The following is a 6,891-nucleotide window of genomic DNA, read 5'->3' on the forward strand; positions in this document are numbered from 1 at the left end:
ATTTTGCGGAAGATTTACGGTCCTTTACGCGTTGGCGACGGCGAGTACCGCAGACGATGGAACGATGAGCTGTATGAGCTTTACAACGATATGGACATAGTGCAGCGAATTAAAATACAGCGGCTCCGCTGGCTTGGTCATGTCGTTCAAATGGACACCGACGCTCCAGCTCTGAAAGTATTCAACTCGGAACCCGCTGGTGGTAGCAGAGGAAGAGGGAGGCCCCCACTGCGTTGGAAAGATCAGGTGGAGAAGGACTTGGCTTCACTTGGCGTTTCCAATTGGCGTCAGTTGGCACAGAGGAGAAACGACTGGCGTGCTGTTTTGGACTCTGCCAAAATCGCTTAGGCGGTTACAGCGCCAAAAAAGAAGAAGAAGAAGAAGTTTCAAACTTAAATAAATGGTACAACTACCTAGAAATACGGATAGGGGTTATTTCACCCCATTGGCAAAACATGTATATTAAAGTTATCTTTTTGTTACTAAAATAAGAAAATAAAAATGCACTTTTAAATTTTATTTTATTTATAAAATGAATAATCAGTTTTTAATGAAATTATAAATTTTTGCTACTAAAATTTATTTTAAGGCATTTGGGTCATGTACATACATACCCTGCAGGAAAACCGCGGACAAATGAATCTAATTTTTTGTTCCGTATCTTTATCGCCAAAAATGAACCAGGCCGATAGTAACTAAATCCCCACCAATCCAAAATCGGCGAAATGTGGTGCCTTTTAAAAAACTATTTTATTTCACTTTATCCATTAGAAATCTTTATTTAAGGTGACTAATTTAGAACTGGTTGGGAACTATAGAAAAAGGAATGCGGCGTGGGTATTTCGTTCAAATGCGTTTTCATTCTGCACTTCGCAGATGCTTTCTCATAGCTTGATAATACAAAACAAGAATTTGCGTTAACATTTTAACATTTTGGGAACGTCTGCAACAGCAACACCTTTGTAAACTTAGCTATAGCCAAAGATATGTAAACGTACATTTCTTACAATCATTCAAACAAATTTAAATTTAAATTGAAAACACATTTCTTAGAAAGTAATTTAAAATCGGACATACGGACGAACCAAAAAGATTGAAAAATCATGATATTTGTTTCCTTTGGTTTGTCGATTTTAGAACTGGTTTGGAATAGAATTTAGGACTTGTTGGGAACTATCGAAAACGGGATGCAGCGGGGGGCAATTGACACTTCGTAGGACATCGCCATGTGAAATTCACCAGTTGTTTGCATGCAAAAGAGATTTATCGCTATAGAGCACTGGGTCTAAATGTACTAGAAGCGCACCAGTTCAAAACTAGAGATTTTTTCCACAGGGTGTAGTACATCCATCTTTCCATGTATGCCGATTTTCAGCCTTTCTAATTCCGAATTTGACATTATTTTTGTATATTTAGTACCGCTTTCACACAAAAAAAAAAACGTTTATATTTGCATGGAAATGGCCCAACATTTTTTGGAAATACAGTTTGTTTATTCATTTTATTTATTTTTTTGATAAAAATACATTCCTAAAACTTTCTTCGCAATCAGAAAGAAAAAAATATACCGGACTTAAAAAAATTTGGGATTTTTAGCAAAAACTCAATCATGGTTAGATTACTTCTTTGAGTGGCCCACGAGTGAGGTTTCAAAACTGCCTTTACATTTACGGAATATTACAAGAACTAGATGAAGAACTAGGAAGAAATTTTTGGGCGATGTCTTAATAAAAAAAAAAAAAACTGTTTTACGTAGGGTGTCTGCAGTTCTCTGTTTTCAGACATTCTTTACACTTGACTTTCATCCTCTCGGCCAAGACGAGATGGGAACCGCTATAATGCGGCTTGAAAACAACAAAACCGCTAGAGCCGACACTCAAATCTGGAGACGAAGAGCTGGTAGGTAGGGTCCATATACCAGAATTTAGTCTAATGCAGACATACGAGTTCCTGTTTCAATTTCATTTACTGGCTACCCAGTTTTTCTTTACCAGCGCAGAATAGACCAGTCGATATAAAAAATTGCAAATCTTGAGTCAATACACTTTCGTAGAATTTGTGCGACATTTGCTTTTTGATTCCCAATTTTATCTCTTTAAAGAGAAAGAAAGGCAGAATTTTTATTAGGTTTATAGTCTTTATGTAATTTGGTTATTCCTTAGAAGTAGTTTCGGTATTTAGGACTTAATATATATTTCGATTCTAATTTCTTACGGATTTTTTGTATCCTTAATCGTATGAGTGTTCGCTTAAATATGTGTTGGTATAGTATATGTATAATTTTTTTTTTATTTTATTTCTGCCATTCGTAGTTGTTGCATTTTTGAGTGCTCAGCATTTGAAGCGAGAAAAATAACATTTCGAAAATTCCATTTCTAAAAATATGTTGGAAATTAACCTAAGTGATACACCTACATCCACATTGAGTGCGCTAACAAGCAAGGCAACCATGACAACAGTTCGTAGCAAAGATGTTTTCAGTTGTCGGATCCACGGATTTTATGAATTTCACTGCTACGATATATGTATGTACATATGTATTTATAAGAATGTATATTTGTATATATGTACATGTGCAGTCATAAAAATGTTTGCAGAAAAGAGATGCCACTTCATTTTAGCAGATTGCTTCCACAAGCTGAAACAGAACTCGTCTACTACATCACTTTCAGTAAAAAAATATACTATTTGGTAATGAAATCCCGAGATTTTGAGTTAATCGGTTGTGTTAGGCTTTATTCTGTCTCAAAAGATGCGAGAGCGTATTTGGAGTTTGTCACCATTGCTTACGAACACAGAAATGCAAAGCAGTAAATTTCCCCAAATCTGGCAACACTAAACACTTGGAAAAAATTCACACATACATGTGTTGCTTATAATTTTAATATATCTCTTTGCACCTTAATAAAAGTTGATGCGAATAATGCTGAAAAACTGAATTGGAAAATAAATTTTTCTTGGTTGAGATTTTTGTAACGAAAAATTTCTTCAGCACCGGCGAATGTTAGCCAAAATACCTATGTATGTATGTATGTAGATGATATCAGAGTGCACATTTTAAAAATATAATATACATATATATGTGCATATTTCGATATAACATTTGATTAGGTAATCAGAATCGAATTCAATCGAGTTTGTGCTACAAGGTGGTAAGGTGGTGAGGATATTTTGCCTAGCGGTAGTTACGATTTACCAGAAAATAACCCTCTCCACTTATTTATTATGGTGTTTATCACAGACACAAACACAAATCTACCAAGCGATTCTTTTTGTGTTTTCCGTTGTGGGTTATCCATAAACTGCTTAAATTTCCCTTAGGCAAAGACACTTTGGCAAGGACTTTTATATTTAAGTGTCTTAATTTGTGGGTTATTGAAGGACAGAATAATATAAATGGAAGCAAAGCGTTAGGCATTTCTTCACATGACATATACATACACATAAATGTGCGAACATTTATGACAAAGAAGAAAGGGAGCACATTCATAATATCATACACTGAAAAATAAGCTACTTTTTAATTTTGTTTTATTATATTAAGCATTTTTTCGTACATACATATATACCAATATAGCAGAATTAAATAGGTGCTATTATAATTTAGCATATGTATTTTGAGTTAGTTTGAGCCAAAATGTTAACTAAAGCACTTTGGGATTTTCGGGATTCTCGGAACTTATTCGGGATTTCGAGACTTCTTCGAGATTTTTGTAGTCTTCACGACTACTTAGGGATTTTTGTACTATTTCGGGATTTTCGGGACATTCGGCATTATATAGGGATTTTTGGGACTATTTCGAGACTATACGGGATTTTCGGAATCTTCGGGAATACTTGGAGATTTTTGGAATATTTCGCGATTTTCGAGACCACTTTGGGATTTTCGGGATTCTCGGGACTAAATCGGCATCTTTGGGGCCATACTTCCGAAGATGCCGATATAGTCCTGAGAACCCAAAGTAGTCTCGAAGATTCCGAAAATCCCGAAGAAGTTACGAAAATTTTGAAATAGTCCACTTTCATAGTGGACAGGGTTATTTTCGACCTCTGCGATTTACAGATACACACACACGCATACATATGTATGTATATGATATATGTATATGTATGTCACTTGGAAGAAATTTTCTTCACGCTTCTCTTCTATAAATCCTGATTTCCTCGTTTTAAGTGAATTAAATACTCTCATTCTATTTAGTTACAAAACAATAAAAATAAAAATATCTTCCTTGAGCATCATTCGTCATAAGTAAATTTCATTTAATGTGTCATGAAACACAGGAATTTACTTGTAGCCTCGGTCGAAATCGCACGTTTTATTTATCGTAGAATGAAATGTTTTGAAAAAATTAAGTCCCATTGACTTGCAGACTAAAATACCTTCAATATTTTTTCTATATAAATTCTTATACATACAGTACACATTTGCTTGAGTGTATAAATAAAATAACTTTGTGTTTGTTTGCCCATTTTCAATTATTAATCATCGCAATATATTTGGATTATGACGGCCGTGCGTTCTCGTTCGTGTCTGAGCATTCTTCATCCACCGCCAGCACCGTTCATGTTATTGCAAATAATTAATTAATAATTTAAGTTTGTGCGCAAAATATGTATGCGAGTATATTGGCAAGCAAATGAGCTGTGCAAATAATTTATCAGCATTTAAAAATTGTCAATTGGTATTAAAAAGCTTCAATTTTTTCCCAAATAACAACATATATTAAATATATGTACATATTTTTACTTATTTATTTATTTCTTACAGCTTTATTAAGCTTAGCTTATACATATTCCTTAAAATCTATGTATGACTTATAGCCTAAACTAAAATATGTATGTACAAAGTAAAAGCTTATATGGACCCCCCCAATATTAGTGACTGACAATGTTGCTGACTTCCAATCATCTTCATATCAAAGCAATAAATCGTAATAAAATCCTCAATCCATCTTAGTTCTGTACCAGCGGTACCTATACAACTAAACAACTACTTTAGTAACAGCTTTTGGTCAATTGTCACAAAAGCACGGTTCAAATCTAGGAAAACAGCTACAATATGTTTGTTTCTACTCAAGTCTTCTTGCCAATTAGCAATAAGCAAATTTAAAGCACTTTCACAGGAAGGAAACCAAATTGCTGTGGGATAATAATTTTGTTGTCTTCTAAACGTCATTCCAGTCCCCTCTTTGTAAAGCCATGTTGTACAGACTCAATTTATGTTTGTTAGAGAGGTTAGATAACTCAAAATCGTACCACTTATTCATCAGTTTCTCGCTGATTTATATCGAATACAATAGAGTGTTCATTGCATTTGCTATGATGTTACCTAAGAACGTAACCTTATTGTCAATACTCTCGTTCTCGAAATTACAAAAGTTTATTTGTCTTAATATGTTTACAAGACTATCACTAGCATAGTATTCCCAAGAAGTTATAGTTTTTCTAGCTCTCATCTGAAATATCTTTTCCAATTTGATTTTAAAATATATAGTTTCATGATCAGTAATTCGATGTTCTTCCAATTTTTCACAAGAAATGGATTCGCTGTTCGTAAATAAGATCAGTGTGATCACCTTTTCTTAACTAACTCTTAACTAACTAAGTCCACTAACTGTTTATATTAAAATCAACAATAATGACTATATTATCATGTGTTTAACAAATGAAATCTGCATCACTCGAGCTAGGTAAATGGTACAGCAGTCCAATTTGATATTGGGGAAATATATTTTTAATTTTTAATAATAAACACCAGACATTTTTATTAAAAGTGTATGTTAGTGTATTGTATATTTCATCGATTCGTGTTTATATACTAAAACACTGCTCGTATACCTACTATGAGAGGTTTTATTTTTTGATTGAGCATGTTTTTTATATGCTGGTCAGTCTACACTGGAAGCATAATTATGTTGGCTAACCCTGGGATTCAGTAAGCAGTCTCGAGTCACTATTAATGCCTTTTGGTGGTGAATATGGATTTTGAGACTATTTGGTATTCTAGAGTAAAATAAAGTCACTAATTAGTCAGCTGGCTCTGAGCTGGTCACAAAAAGAAAAATATGGAGGAAAAGATAATTGCTTTCTGTTTTATTTTAAGAAACGCGAAAATTAAGGGAATAATTATTTGTTCAACAACAATTTCATTAGGAAATAAACCAAAATGCTTTACTATTATAAAAATTGTTTCCAAAAAAATTACTAGTTTTTTCTTTTAAAAATCTAAAGATTATATAGAAAAAATAAAATAAAACTAACCAAAAAAACTAAATAAAAAAATAAAGCATCCTCTGCGCCCGAGGAGGACCCGAACTCGGTCTCTCTCGAACGGCAGTTTAATGCTTTGACCATTCGGCCATTACAACTTTTCAATTGACTATCTGCGTTTGTCTTCACCACACATTTTTGGTGCACTTTTTGTGACTCTCCCCTACTGAATACCCAAATCATCTCAAGTCACTAAACTAGTCACTAATAGCTGGTCTCAAATTAGACTGAATTACTGAGTACCAGGGTAAGTCTTTTACACAAACTAAGCTAATAGCTTTAATTTATGATAAAATAAAATACGCAATGAAGCGAATGAAAACAAGTAAGAAAGTCTAAGTTCGGGCGGAGCCGAACATTAAATACCCGGCGCAAGTATTAAATATATGTTTTTTCACCCTTCCGAAACCTTCCGCTAGATGGTAAGCCGAGGTGTATCAATTTTGAGTAAATTAGCGTCCTTCAATTTCGAAATATTGAAGTTTCAAGCATTTCTTAAATTTACCGTTATATGAGAATCGGCCGTTATTTTAGTCCGATTTCAATAATTTTCAACGTTTTGCTTACACGTGGCAAGTACAATAACCATACCGAGTTTGGTACAAATTGGTAGAACGG

This window comes from Rhagoletis zephyria, unplaced genomic scaffold, assembly GCF_001687245.7.
Source record: "Rhagoletis zephyria isolate East Lansing unplaced genomic scaffold, Rhagoletis_zephyria_1.1 Rzeph_scaffold_03557, whole genome shotgun sequence".
NCBI classification, from domain to species: domain Eukaryota; kingdom Metazoa; phylum Arthropoda; class Insecta; order Diptera; family Tephritidae; genus Rhagoletis; species Rhagoletis zephyria.